Source organism: Leptonychotes weddellii, chromosome 1 (assembly GCF_054177405.1).
Source record: "Leptonychotes weddellii isolate Sample4059 chromosome 1, ASM5417740v2, whole genome shotgun sequence".
Lineage (NCBI taxonomy): Eukaryota > Metazoa > Chordata > Mammalia > Carnivora > Phocidae > Leptonychotes > Leptonychotes weddellii.
The window spans coordinates 145,341,437-145,357,354 of record NC_138369.1 but is presented as its reverse complement, the minus strand read 5'-3'; the positions used below and the strand labels follow the sequence as shown (position 1 = coordinate 145,357,354).

At 36.8% G+C, this 15,918-nt stretch overlaps 1 long non-coding RNA gene across 2 annotated transcripts in view; it reads right to left on the bottom strand.

Annotated features, from left to right (window-relative positions):
- The window catches only part of LOC115940051 (uncharacterized), a 67,146-nt gene that overhangs the window by 18,419 nt on the left and 32,809 nt on the right, over positions 1-15,918 (bottom strand). For both annotated transcript variants that reach the window (XR_004074840.2, XR_004074838.2), the window contains exons 3-5: positions 6,400-6,476; positions 4,722-4,939; positions 2,510-2,577 (exon numbers count right to left, since the gene is read on the bottom strand). This is a non-coding gene — a long non-coding RNA (uncharacterized LOC115940051). The remainder of the gene's footprint in view (positions 1-2,509; positions 2,578-4,721; positions 4,940-6,399; positions 6,477-15,918) is intronic.

Genomic DNA, 15,918 nt, shown 5'->3' with positions numbered 1-15,918 from the left:
CGCGTGTCTCACATCCCTAACTTGAATTGCTTCTCTTGCATCCACTCTTAGCCAATGACTTTTGCACAGTTCAAACCAATTCTTCTAAAATACAAATCTTGTATTGTCACTGTCCTGCATATATCTTTCTGGTATTTTCTTATTGTTATTGCTCATTGCTCCTTAACTTGGTTTAAGAGGTCAACTGTTATACACTACAGGGCTCTCCTTTACTCTAGAGAACTCAGGTTCTCTAGTTCTGGGACCTTGCACTTGATTTACCTCCTCTGCTTGGAAGGGTCTTCCCATCTGCTTTCTGGCTGCTTCCTACTCATCCATTGGGTTTAGGCTTAGTTGTTATATCCTCTGGAAAACCTTAGCAAACAATATTCCTATCACCATGTATTTTTCTTCAGACAACCTTTGTGACAACAAATAAATTTGTTAATTAATAACAAACTAACTCCCGGCCTACTGGACTCTAGGAAGGCTGACATTATTTCTATCTTGCCTGCCACCATATCTTAATGCCTAGTACACAGGAAATATTTATATAATAAATAAATAACGCAGTCACCAAAAAATTAGTTTTAAAAAAGAGGGATCAGACTAACAAAAACAAAAACAATCACACCCAATGCTGGAAATGATACAGATAAATGGGTAATCATATATTTTTGGTAGAAATGTGAATTGCTACAAACTTTCAGGTTAAGTAAACAAGCAACATGTACCTGAAATTTTAATTTTACTTATTTTTTTCATCCAAGTTTTTTTTTTTAAAGATTTCATTTGTTTATTTGACACAGAGAGAGAGAGAGACAGCAAGAGAGGAGACACAAGCAGGGGCGGGTGGGAGAGGGAGAAGCAGACTCCCCACTGAGCAGGGAGCCCAATGCGGGGCTCGATCCCAGAACCCTGGGATCATGACCTGAGCCGAAGGCAGATGCTTAATGACTGAGCCACCCAGGCGCCCCCCTCCAAGTTTTTATTTAAATTCCAGTTAATTAACATAAAGTATAATATTAGTTTCAAGTGTAGAATTTAGTGATTCATCACTTCCATGCAACACCCTGTGCTCAATACATAAGCACACTCCTTAATCCACCTATTTAACTGATCCCCCCACCCACCTCCTCTCTGGTAACCATCAGTTTGTTCTCTATAGTTAAGAGTTTCTTGGTTTTGTTTTGTCTTGTTTTGTTTAAATCGTGCCATTTGCAACTATGTGGATGGAGCTAGAGAGTATTATGCTAAGCAAAATAAGTCAGTCAAAGACAAATACCATATGATTTCACTCATATGTGGAATTTAAGAAACAAGACAAATGAACATAGGGTGTACTAGAATCTTTTAAAAAATCTTCATCTTCCTTGGAGCAGTAATCTTAGTTTTGGAAATCTATCTGCAAATATAAAAGTTTCTGTATATAAGGAACTATATACCCTGTAGGTAACCTCTTTTATTAGTTTCTGTTATAAATGCCCAGCCTTTCTTTATGTAAAAACAAACTAATAGGAATATATATATTCTTATGTGTTCTACAAAAGTTAGCAATATACACTAAACTTACCTTTAAAAAAAAAAAGGTTTAATTAGACTTTATTGGCAAAATCCTCATTACAAAACAAAAGCTATCTTTCCATATTGAAAAATTTCCTTAACTGATTTTTAACTGGAACCAGTTGCTTCTCTATCCTAAAATCTTTTTTTTTCTTTCTTTCTTTTTCATTTTGGTCAAACTGAAAGCTTGCTTGACTGCTTTTTTTCCTGCTGTGCTTAAGCACAAAAGCACAAAAAAATGATCAATATGGCAATCAAGATAATTCAATAAAACAATTTTTCATATGTTTGCCACCAGGGAATGCCACAGAGACCACCACTACAGGAAAACAGAGGAGGAAACTCTAAGGCCATCTTTGAGTTAATTTGCCAGTTTTAATGTTTCTTTAGAAAAATTTGGTCCTTTGGTTCAGATACACAGTTCATAGTGCCATCAATTGAAGCTGTGCACAGATATACAGGGAGAAAATGTCTCCTTTCAGGTTAACTTGGTTTCAAACTCACAATGTGAATTCTCTATTTGAAATGTAGCTAGTTTCATCTAGTCTAAATTGGGGGTATGTATCATTGTCTCTTTTCACCTCAGGCCAGTACTGGAAATGAGATGTTTCATTTCAGTGCATTTTTTCCAATTGAAATTGTGTAAATAAATAGATTGGGAAAGACTTAATGAAATCATCAATAGCCCAGAGCCATCTATTGGCCCCGTGCTAAGCATTTGGCATAATCAACTGTCTAAGAGATTGAAAGTCCTAGGTACCGGGATTTAAGGTTATCATGAGCTCAGAGAAAGGGGGTCTACGAAAGGGTTGGCATAGTATCTTCATATACATGGGTTAAGTCAAATGAAGGCATAAGTGATCCAGGGCATTTTAACCAATAAAAAGAAACTATATGGATAATTCAAATATTAAAATTCATATTTTAACAGTAAAGAAAAACTAGATTAGAATTCAAGAGAACTTACTTTTCCTTCTGGTTTTCTTAACTCGTTGCCTTTAGATAAGCCATATGATTTCTCTATGCCTTAGTTTCCTGGCAGGAAAAAAAAAGAAAAAAAAACATGGTTCAAAAAGGACTCTTTTACTCACAACATTAAGGATTGCAGACACAACAAAGAAAGTAACAAAAAATGGAGCTGACCACTTCATCCTTGCATCAACTGGAAGAGTACTGCATTTTTCTACTGCATCTTACATTTGCATTTGAAAGAGTCCTGTGGCTATAAAATGTTTGAACAATTAGTAGTTTGGAAGAGGATTTCTAAAGTGAACTCCAGCTCTGATGATTGCACAGGTATTTTAGATAAGATATGTAATTCTCAATTCTAATCATTAGTAACCTCTGTAAACATATCTTCAGTGACACAAGGATTTTCCTTGGCACCGATTTACAAAGGAGAAGGACAGCACTAAAAAGGAATGAAGGAAGGGAAGAGAGTGGAGATAGATCACAAGGTATATCACCTTGTTAGCAGAGAAAATCAACATGAGCATTTGTATGCATTCTATTGAAAAAATTCTCATTTTATGACATTTTGACAAGGTAAAGAAAACTGGAATAATATTGTACCTCATTTACTCAACTTCCAACTTTTTTGATGGGAAATATTTTTTAAAACAACCTAATCCTAATCCTTAACTGGAATCTTGAAAATAATGTTCTCCCCAAGTATTCAGTTTGTATTATGAAATATTTTATAAAAGAAATGAGACACTTTAGGAACACAATAATTCATGCCTAAAATTCCCATTCATTCTCACATATTCTGAATACCTAAAATGATGTAGTAGAGTCCTTCCTGCTTGGCTACTTTGATTGCTCTTCTCAGTGATGGCAAAAGGTCATATTGCTTTATAAGGGCAAACACATAAGCACAAATAATTGTGTTTTGCTGCAAATAATTAAAGATGGCAAAACTATTAATTTGTTTAACCAAGTCAATCAAACATTAGGAGATATTACAAGATCAACTGGAAGGGAAGTTGTGTTTCTGGGTGCATGCACCCAGAAAGGTTCCACATTATCTTATGAGGAAAAGCTAATTTCCATTTTATCAATTCCCCAAGATAAATGTGGGTGGGCAAAAGAGGGCCTTTTAGAAAAATCGTGTAAGACTGTTGAATCACAAAGCTGTACCTCTGAAACAAATAATACATTATATGTTTAAAAAAAAAAAAAGGAGATAGTAGGAAGGGAAAAATGAAGGGGGGGAATTGGAGGGGGAGATGAACCATGAGAGACTATGGACTCTGAGAAACAAACTGAGGGTTCTAGAGGGGAGGGGGTGGGGGGATGGGTTAGCCTGATGATGGGTATTAAAGAGGGAATGTACTGCATGGAGCACTGGGTGTTATACGCAAACAATGAATCATGGAACACTACATCAAAAACTAATATGTAATGTATGGTGATTAACATAACATAATAAAAAAAAAGAATTAAAAAAAAAAGAAAAAAAGAAAAATCCCTAAATGGAACAGACTACAGGACTCTCTGAATCTTGAACAGCTAATTAAGGAAACATGTTAAGGCAAATGAAACTCTTAATTATTTAAGGTTATTAAAAGTTAGACATAGTAAACTAAACAACATATAAAATATAATTTCAGTTAGGTATGGGGAAGAAAAATAAAGTATCTTCCTGAAGGCAAAGAGGTACAGTCAGACCAAATTACCTAATAGTATTTCCCATCTAGTTGCCCAGTGCAGATGCCATTTTCTAGTTCTCAAGAGCTACATTTTGTCTTCTTGGAGTCAGAAGATTGTGACTATCCTTTGTGGTTTTTGTTGCCCATTTAGAAATGGTACATCTCACCTTAGCTGAGCAATCAGAAAGTCACCTAATTAAGTAAGAGATTTTAAGTATTGTAACACACCAATAGATTAATATAAACTTTCAGAATATTTCAAAAGTTAGATTTGAACCAAGGGAGAACAGCTAGAAAATAAAAACCAAAGCCATAATCACATCAAATGCACTGGTGTAAATCTACCTATGGGGTTACCATTCTCTCTTCTGGATATGTTTCAAGTATTTTATATTTTGAGAAGGTTGGAGGTTTATTTCAAAAGAGAATTTGATTACTGATTAAAAAGTTAACAAACTAGTCTCACATATGACTCTATAATATTCTTCTGCTTAACCACTAAACTTGCTTTCTTTTCCTCCCACTCACCTTATCCCACATAGGATCCACAAATTCCAAGTTAGAATCACAGTTCTCTGATATGCTCCCAAAGTGACAGAAAAGGATTTTCCTTCCCTTAGTTGAGTCAGTCTCGAAGGCAGATGGCTAATTCATTGCACCTGTAACCAATTAGCCATTCAAAACAACTGATTCTTCACAGTAAATTGTTGCCTTGCCAATCTGAGAAGCAGGTGCATATTCAATGGCTAAATAATCCAAATACAAAATTCTTTTAGATTAATGTGCAGAAAAATATGACCAGTTATAATAATTCCATTCTAAATTAAGAATTTAATTATTTCAGGTTTTGAATCACAGCTTTGAGAATTTTGTGTTTTTCATTCTGATATTTGGCTACCAAATTAAGCAGATGTTTTTTCAATGAAAATTAACTTTCTTTTTCAAAGAAGACTTTGAATTTTATTTTTCTTCTTTCTTAAAACAATGAATTTTGATTACAATATATGTATTGAAACATATTACATTATATAATAATACATTTAAATCACCTGCTTCAAAACAGTTACCTTTATATGGAAGATTTCACTTCCAGCCTAGGCACCCTATCTAACTCCATGGAACTGGGTACAACATAGCCACTCTTGTATGTTATACAATGAGAATCTCTGTGGATTATTCTCTCACTACAGTGCCAACGTTACAGACTTTCATAGGCTTGAACCATTTTATTCTAGGAAGTTATCCAATAAAAATTTTCAACTTTCTCAGATATATTGTTTGAATATGGAGAAAGGTTACAGTGATAATTTTTTTGGGTGGCAGATGCCTAAAGCACCAACTAAATATCCCAACTTCTGGCTTCTCTTTCCATCAGAATCATGGCATGATAAGGAATTACTCCCAAGAGGAGTATCAGACCCTATTTAGTTGGCACCAAGATCTTACATCTTCCCATCCCAGGAATCAACCTTGAACACATTTCTAAAGTTAATAAGAGATCTCCAAACACCTCAAGTGAAAGTTCTGTACAAGGAAGAGATTCTATGAGAAAGGAACTAGAACTCTGACTGCATCATTGTAGGACAGCATCACCCTCCTACCAGACACCCGGGCTGTACACTAGAGACACTTTCAATCCATAGCTCCCTTTTCACATCTCACATGTCTCCAATTGTTTGGATTATATTTTCCATATGTTTCCCATGATTTTCATTCCTACTGTCACTATTTTGATGCCCTTGTCTTCCAACTGATTTATTCAAAGTAGTCACACATTTTTTTTTCATTTACTTATCCAATAAATGTGAATTAAGTATCTACGAGGGGCCAGGCACAAGAAAGAAAATGGTAAATGAAGAATAAGGTAGACAAGGTATCTGTTGCAATGGAGTTAATAGGTTGAGGCAGATACTGACAAATAAATCAACATTTACAGTTTAATCGTAATCCAGACTTGAAGGTCATGAAGGCTTTCCTGGAATAAGTGAATGTCTAAACCAGAACCTAGTGGTAAGCCCCTTCTCTAATTAAGCAAAGAAAGAGGGAATAATTTCCCATACAAGAGGAATAATCTGTTTCTTGTCTCTTGATGCTCAGGGTCAACCTTCACAATGCTGGCTTACAGATTTATGTCCTTAACAATACTCCAGCCCACGGGCATCCTCTGTTTATAGATTCCCTGTTATCTCCTGAAGAAATTACACACCTGAGATTAAGTTTCCAGTCTCATCTTCTCCAACAAAGAGTATGATAGTACAATTTCACCGTAGTATTAGTCCTTTGCTGAAAAATAGGAACAGTTAATCTATTTTCTTTTGTTGTTTGCACTATCTCCTTATACTGGAATGCCTCACACCATAATGCCTCTTCCATCACTTGAAACCCTACTTATTTTTAAACGTCTATTAAAATATCATCTTTTCTACATGCTTTCCGTAGCCCCTTCATTCATAATTAGTTGCTTACTTTTCTGAAATTCCACTGCCCATTCTTTGCCTCTCGATCATACTGTGCCTATTTTATTCTGTTCCATATGATAGTTCTTTGTTTATACCTGAAGCTTAGGCTATTCTAGCCTTGTGGAAGGCCCTGTCCCAGCCATTTAGAATTCCTACTTCCCATTCAAGTCTAGAAAACTTCTTCCCTGTTAACTGCTTTACTGCCACTTTGAAAATAGAATTTCCCACAATTTCCTGTCTTCCTGCAAGTAGCAGAGGTAAGTAGATACCAGACATTTGCAATGGGATTCCTCACTAGCAGGGTTCCCGTTAGCATCTACATTTTGACCTTGCATATGCTTTATTTCTCCTCTCCTGCCTAGTGCCCTAAGCTTCCTGGCATCACTTTTCCTTTCCACTCTCCAGCATTGTGGATAGACTCCCATTTAGAATAATGGCCCTTTCTGCCATAGGAGAAAGAAAACTCTCTTCCAAATATGACAGAGCTTTCAAAGAGAAAGACTTGCCTTTAAGAAATTCTGGATATTAAAAATCTTCTGAAGAGAGATTTTTTTTTAATGTAAAACTCCTTAGATAAGAAAATCATACCAGGCTAAAGCAAATTTGTTTTTTTTCTAACATTCTTCCACTCTCCAATCTTGTCCCTTAGATAGTCCCTGACACTGAGAGTTGTCACAGGGAACCCTTTCTAGGGTTGGGCAGACACCCTTCATCTCAGACTTGGGTAAGGATTTTAATGTTTGAAAAGAACTAACTCCTGGTCATAATATCCCCTTTACAGTTGCCCCAAGAATACTAGGTGACTTTTGCAACATGAACTCCTGGGAATCCTATGGCTCTTGATGCCCTGGAGTTGCCAAGGTAGGTTCTGGTTGCACACATCTCCCTCTGCAACTAGAGTATGCCTAATTCTATTTTGCAATTTTGCAACCTATGGAAATCTTGCCTAGGATGGTGCTTTGTTCATAGTAGGTACCTAATAAATGCATGCTGAATTGAATTTTCCCAGGAGCAAACATATGGCATAGATGCCTAAAAAGTGAAAATCCTCTGTAACATATTGCGTTGCCACTTAAGGGGGGGAAAATCTTGTTAATGTTCATGGTGACAAGTTTATGTCCTGAAACATGAGATCTGATTAGCTTTTTTATTTTAACTCTCATAACTACTAGTTTTATTGCTGGTCATAAAATTATCCAGCTCATTTTGGAATTCAGCTGCGAAATGGAACACTTTGACCTCCTGTGATTATACCAGTTTCTGTGAACATATGACTTAATGGCAGGGGTTTTACTCAAACTAGGGTTTGGGAACCTTAGGAGGTTTTGTTGATGGAATCTCATAGGATCTCAGGGATGAGAATACTTCAGGTGCATTTGACAGCAGTACCAGCAAAAAGTAGAAGTTTTTTGTCAAGATACTATCTTGTTAGCTGGGATCTTGTAGTCCTAATGGCAAGATCATGGATTGAGTTTTTGTATGTCTGTTCCTCAACCTTGAGCTGCACCCCTAAACTATGGTCCACAGATACCCATTATTTACCAGGAACACAGGAGCACCAACTTGAAAGTTCATCAATAATTTATTTCATATATATGTTTTTAGCATGTAATAAGTGTTCTGAGATTATTTTGTAGATAAGAAACTAGCGGTAACACTCTAGGATTAAAAAAAAAGAAAGAAAAAGAAAAGTAGACACACAAGAACTTTTAAGGATTGACACTGCTAAAACACTTTTATTGTCTAACTTGCTGCCTATCAGGTCTGTGGCCATTTTTTAAAATTATGGAAGTATAATTAACAAACACCTTAGTTTCAGGTGTACACTATAATTATTCAACAGTTCTACACATTTCTTAGTGCTCATCAAAATAAGTGTGCTATTAATCTCCTTTATTTTACCCATTCTCCCAATATATGGCCATTTTGGGAGAAAATCAAGCACTGGGAAGTATCTATAGCCTGGGTTGAGGTCAGCTGGCTTGATCAGAAGAAATAAAGAGCAACTGGAGTCTCTAGACTTAAGTCAATTCACTTTACTAGGCACTAGGACTCTAGGCTCCAGTAACCATAAAGTTGAGTCCAACCTACAGTTTAAAACAGATGTGTCAAGATACCTCATGAAATGGTGAGGGGATTTGCTTCCCATCTATGACTCCTGGCACTAAGATTGGGAAGATGGTGGCAAGTTATCCCAACAAGTAGTGAGAGCAAGCTGCCACCATCCCATACTAAGAATTACATAGAAGTTTCCTGTAAGATCAGGAAGCCTTGATTTTTAAAAAGGGTATATTAACAGGGGCTGGAAAAAAATCGGGTTGGGAAAGTAAGGACAGCCACAGTGCTAGAAGAATCGGGCAGGGTTCCACATTATCAAAGTTTTTTCACGGGTGAGGGAAGGGGGTAAAGAAAAAGTGACTCTTAAACATTTCTCTCTTCATACAAATAGGAATAATGGAGGATGCGCCACTGTCCTCCCTTAGAATCTGCTCAGATCTGCCCCAGATTTGCCAGCCAAGCTTACTCCACGATCCCGTGAATAAAGGAAAGGTATTCTTGACAGAAAGATGTAATGTGTGGCAGGATTACTGGGTTCAACCCCAGAGGCCACTTTTGTGAAAGCTTCTCTCTTAAGAATCTCCAAGGCTTTTTCCTGTCTAGGTCTTTCTGAACTTGCTGTAGCAAAAGAAGGGACAAAGAACTTCTGAAAGCAATACATGGAGATAATATGAAGGATGGTCAGAGTAAATAGCAACAATCCTGATGATTCCTACCTCTGCACCCCATCCCCGTGCCACACCAGTATGATTTTATTTGTTCCCTTGCATATCTATACCTTCAGCATTTTCCCCCTCAGAATACCAATTGCCCCAGCTGTGTGAAAAATGATATGGACATTAAACATTTTTTCCATCATTAAAGGTAATTATTTTCATTGTGTTCTGGTTTTGTATATCTTAATTTAGACATTCTTCATTCCTGCACTTTGTTCTTAGGAACATGAACAATCTCCGATAAATCACAACTCAGGATTACAGAGCATACACATGTGCACACATGCACACAGACACACACACACACACAGATCTGTTACCTTATTACTGCAAAGAGCGCTTTGTCATGCATACCTGTCTTTTACCACATTTTGCCAATTAGGCAGGATTCTCTGCCACATTTAGAGATAGAAGGGTTTAACTGATTTTTTTTTTTTTCTATGAGATGACCCCTCTCCCTGATATGATCCAGAAATGAAATAGAATGCAGATATTGTCAGGGGGTCCAGAGTCATGGAAGGGTCTGGGAGGTTTAAGAAGGTTGGGGCTTGTGCCCAAGACTATTGTGAGTTCCTAGGCCTTTAGGCATCAGTCCAGAGGACATATTCTTCATTGGATTGGCTTATACACATAAAGTCGTGTGGTGGAAGTTTTTCAGATTAGTTCACATTTTAAAAAAAAATGTCCACACTCTTCCTAAAGATATAACATGAATGTAAATCTCCAGTATGTAACTCTTGAGAATTATGCACATCCTGCTTACTTTTTTGCTGAATCTGTTAGATAAGATTGAGTGGGCTAAGGGCCCAGTTTCTTGCCTTATTCTAGTTGCAGTAAAGTGGTAGCTCATGGGAAAAAAAAAAAAATGTTTGCTTGACATTGGTTGAATCTATGCATACTGACCAAACCGCCATTCTGGTGAAATGGTCCAAATGCAATGTCACGTGCTGGTCACATATCACTGATTCTGGGTTTCCTGTCTCCTAAATTCTTCTCCTTATCCTGTTCTATCTTTTTAAATTTCCAATAATTTCACAAATTTTTATCACAAAGTAGGCTTTGGATAGGCTAGGGTTTTTCTAAATACACTACAGTGGACTTTTTTTCAGATTTCCTTAGGGATTTAATCTTTTCAGACTTCCTAGGTACAGAACAAAAAGAGACAAGAAGCTTGAACAGAAAGGTTGTACAGCACACAAAAGATTTTTGAACTATGAGCCAGGTCACCTCTCCTTTCAAACTTGGGGAAGGGCTGTAACCCTATCCTCCTCTTCTTTTACTTGCCTACTTCCCACTTTGCAGCATGCAGGAGACCTCCTTGTTTTATTAAGTTCTTCAGGATTTCTCCTGCTGGTTGAAAAAAACCCATATCAAAAGGACATTTTCTAATAGAACTCTGGATTGTTTATAGCAGATAAAAGACTGTAGGCCTATATTTACTAATATAAAAGTATGCCTTATGGAGAACCATAATTTACATGGAGGGAGAAGAACATAAGGCAAACCAGCCTATGTTGTCATAAAGTTTATTTTTTCCTGATTATCTCCCTTTATCTTTGTAAAGTAGAAAACTGAGCTCCTTTTATAACAAGTAGATATTTTCTTTAAACTTCCTTTTTTTCTCCCCACAGGAAACACTAAGAATAATAATAAGAGAAAGAGAGAGAGAAAATTGAAATAATTTCTACCCACCTATATTTAATCAGGATATGCTAGGTGTTATGGCTTAACACAACAAAGACTAATTTCTTCTTCACAGGAAAATCTCTAAAATAACAAGTTTACTTGAAGTAAGGGCGTCAACCATCCTACAGCTGCACCATCTGGAATACTTAGCCTCCTTGATCACAAAACAAGGAAGAAAGTGTCAGAGGTCTCACCCTGGCAATTCAATGCCATGGCCTGCAAGTGACCCAGACCACTTCTGCTAACAGCCCTTAGCAGAAATTGGCCACATGAGCCAGATTAAATGGAAGGACAGGCAGGTTTGTTTACTCTTCATATTTGCCCAGAAAGAGGTGTAAAAGCTGTATAGATGAGCGTTCCACTTCCACACTACCCACTTCTGTTTTCCCCAAACCCCTTTTTCCATACCCAAACTTATCTTAGCTAGGAAGGAGATCAGGGAAGAGATACGGAGATATTGTTAGGAGGAGATGTTTGGGGTGATCTTGAGCAATTTTTACTAGCTCGGAAGTGGAATGGAGTTAACATCATCAAAAGTACTAAAACCTTATTTCTGCTCTCTTTCCATTTCATTTCCCTGTACACATGTGCCTCACACTCTTAACCTATAAGGCGAGCTATTAAATATGTTTTATAGAACCACAAGATTAATAGCATTTGCATATAAGAAATATTGTTTAATATTTGTATTTTAATATGTAATATGTGATCCTCAATTGTTTCTTGAATAATTATTATAATCACTACTAGTTTTATTACTACTACTACTAAAACTACTATTGCTATTAGTTAATATTTATTAATAACTTACTGAGATAAGAAATTTACATATGTATAATTTTCAAAACAATCTATGTCATATGTGCTATTTCATATACTTCATGAGTATTTTATTGTACTCTATTTTATGGTAAAGAAATTGAACAAAGAAATTATATAACTTGTCAGATCTATCTGACTCCAAGGTCCATGCTATTAACCACCATAGGGAATAGAGAAAGTAAAGGAGAATTTATCTTCATGCCATCATGTGTAATGAGCTTTAATGCCCAAGATCCTAGGGTAGCTGTGTCAATTGACGAAGATGTTTTGCACAAACTTAACATGCTGTGAGGATTCAAATGTTTAATGCCACCGACATCTAACATTATCTTTGTAAGTGGGATGGAGATGGATCTTAAATATTGGCTTGAATTTGGAGCTATTTTCTAAATCTCAAAGCAACTTATTTTCTGAATCTCGAAGACATCTGCAAATACTTTACTATCATCATATATTTCCACAGACAACAAGGCACTTCACTAATTTAGGTGTAAACTCCAATAATTCATAGAAGTTCAAGGAGACTAAGCCCCATTTCTTTTGCCAAATCGGTTGATGGTTTGCACTCTTGATTAAATGTGTATGCAGGGGTGTCTGAGTGGCTCTGTTAAGCATTTGACTCTTGATTTCAGCTCAGGTCATGATCTCAGGGTTGTGAGGTGGAGCCCCACATCAGGCTCCACATCGGGCTCTGCGCTGGACATGGAGCCTGCTTAAGATTCTCTCCCTCTGGGGCGCCTGGGTGGCTCAGTTGGTTAAGCGACTGCCTTCAGCTCAGGTCATGATCCTGGAGTCCCTGGATCGAGTCCTGCATCGGGTTCCCTGCTCAGCAGGGAGTCTGCTTCTCCCTCTGACCCTCCCCCCTCTCATGTGCTCTCTCTCTCATTCTCTCTCCATCAAATAAATAAATAAAATCTTTAAAAAAAAAAAAAAAAGATTCTCTCCCTCTGCTCCACCCCTCTCCTCTTTCTCTTTTCCTCTCTAAAAAGAAAAACAAAAACAAACAAAAAAATGTATGTATGTGTGTATATATAAATTTTTTTATTTTGAAAAAAGATCTTTTAAATCACATCTTACTCATGAAGTATATGAAATAGCACATATGACTTGCAAGACACACTCATGTTCTGGAAATTAGGAAATATATGTAGCTTGTTCACTATTAATCTCTAGAATTTAGCAAACCAATTTGTTGTCATTATTTAATATTATGCTATATTTTTAGCAAATTTGTTATAAAACCCAAAGGCATTAGTCATTTACTATTAAGCTAGACTTGATGGAATGCATAACCTCTTTTACCTTTCCACTGATCTTTCCCTGAACATTCTCTAATTATGCTCACTTTCCTACATTATTTGCTTAAAATAAACATGTATAACTATCTATAAATGATTATGAAATGTAGCTCTAAAGAATAAGCATTGAGAGGCGCCTGGGTGGCTCAGTCGTTAAGTGTCTGCCTTCAGCTCAGGTCATGATCCCAGGGTCCTGGGATCGAGCCCTGCGTCAGGCTCCCTGCTCAGTGGAAAGCCTGCTTCTCTCTCTCCCACTCCCCCTGCTTGTATTCCCTCTCTCACTGTGTCTCTCTCTGTCAAATAAAAAAATAAAATCTTTTAAAAAAAAGAATAATCATTGAAGTGAGGCAGACTATAGATACTTATACTCAACTTTTTTTCAGAGATTTGAAATAATTTCTGAAACTTACATATCATACTTACTACCATAGAAACAGATAACAAGAATTAACAAAGGGGAAAAATAAAGAAAATAGAAGATAAGATTGGGGCAAATGTTACCCCAAAATGCATATTTAATATCTTTAAACACGAGTCATTAGTTTGACTGTGAGCTTCCTAATAGCCAGAACAAAGTGAAAAATACTACCATTTTTTTTAAAGTTTTTATTTATTTACTTGAGAGAGAGAGAATGAGATAGAGAGAGCATGACAAGGGGGAGGGTCAGAGGGAGAAGCAGACTCCCCACTGAGCAGGGAGCCCGATGCGGGACTCGATCCCAGGACTCCAGGATCATGACCTGAGCCGAAGGCAGTCGCTTAACCAACTGAGCCACCCAGGCACCCAAAATACTACCATTTTTATTTTTTTATTTTTTTATTTTTTTTATTTATTTATTTTTTTATTCATGAAAGTCAGAGAGAGAGAGAGAGAGGCAGAGGCAGAGGGAGAGAAGCAGGCTCCCCGCCTAGCAGGGAGCCCGATGCGGGACTTGATCCCAGGACTCTGGGATCATGACCTGAGCCGAAGGCAGACGCTTAACCGTCTGAGCCACTCAGGTGCCCCAAATACTACCATTTTTAAATTAGTGAGTCTATAAGGAGATGAAATATAGTTGGTCATCAAAAGCACAGTTGATACATGCATAAAAATGCTGATTTCTTAGAGGACATGTACTTATTTAAACCATGTTGTCAATTGGCAAAATATTTTTATTAGTCTTTTTTTGTTGGAGGGATTGCTTTTTAGGACATAGAAAACCTTTAGTATCATTACTTTAGAGTCACATATTAATTTTACAATGAAACCATACTGAAGGATCACCCATATGTACACCAGACTTGTCTTTAAATGGCATTTAATGGTTCCCAACACCCAAATCCAACTTCAAAGTCAGCAAATATGCCATGATAAAGGATATTCAAAAAGTGCGTGACAGACTTTGAAGGCAATTTACAAAAAAGTGTTCAGAGATATTTTTGAGTGATGTTGATTTCATAGGAAGAGTCATATAAGCTCTTAACGTGAATATTTGAGGGAGATAAATGCTTGTTAAGATAGTTTTCAGTTTTTTACATGCCCAAATAATTATATTAGGTTGTGATTATACAATATACGGCAGTCCAGAATAAGCAAGATATTTGCACAGCCTCCTATTTAGGTTGGGGTGCAAATAATTAGTCCTTGCCCTCAATAAATATATTCCTAGGTTTTCATATGCTTCTTGTATACATGTCTTTTATTTTATTTTATTTTATTTTATTCCCTTTAACGGGAGAAAGAGTTCCTTTTGCCAAGGGAGAATAATTGCTTTTTCATTTTACCCTTAGCCACTAGCAAAGCTCCTGTTAGGTGCCAACAAATACTTGTTGGATAAAACTATTCTCTGATCCGCTAAAACACTAGCAAACTGCCCAGCGTTCTCATCACATACCATGTACAGGTGAGGTCTTGGAACACATTCCACATATCTTTTATTGAAAATTCAGCAAGTTAATAATAAGGAGATGTGAAATACATTAAATATCTCTATAATCTCTTTCTTCTATGCCTCGGGTAAATGCTAATCTGAGATTCTGCAATCTGCGGGACTGGTATAGATGACAGCATGCGTAATTTGCTGATATTATTTTCTCAGGCTATTAAGCTCTGCCCAACCTTTTAAGAATATTGAATTGGAAGATCATGTTCCCACCATTTCAGGAAATTGGTAGCGTCACAGTCCAACAACTTGAGAAAATAACATTATTTTAGAGGCGAGGTTAAAAAGAAGAAAAGACAACAAAAAAACTGTCCTAAGCCCTCAGACTGGAAATATGTGTCCAGTGGACTCAAAATTTTGTCAATGTGAAAAAAGCAGCAAAAAGGATACCACTGTGATTTATTTAACTCTTTAGCTCTCATTTAAAGGTCTCTGGTATGCAAAGTGCTAAAGTAAATGTTAACCCTTCAGTCGTTCTCATAAATGGACAATTTCCCCTGAGTGGGATGGGGATGTTCGGGGGAAGAGGGGGAACTGCTTTGTTCACAATGGAAAACTACTTTGGGAGGATTTAGGAAATGCTAAGTGCGATGGCAGAGGAGGAAGTCTCTTTAATGAAGACAATTTCATCAAGACCACAAAGGAACGTACTACACAAATGTAATACAGAGAAGTGGAAAATGTTGCAAGAGTGGTCTTTAGTCTCAATGACCTTTCAAAGTGGGAAATATGTGAGTTAAAACTGCAATCTGATAGCTCTGTCT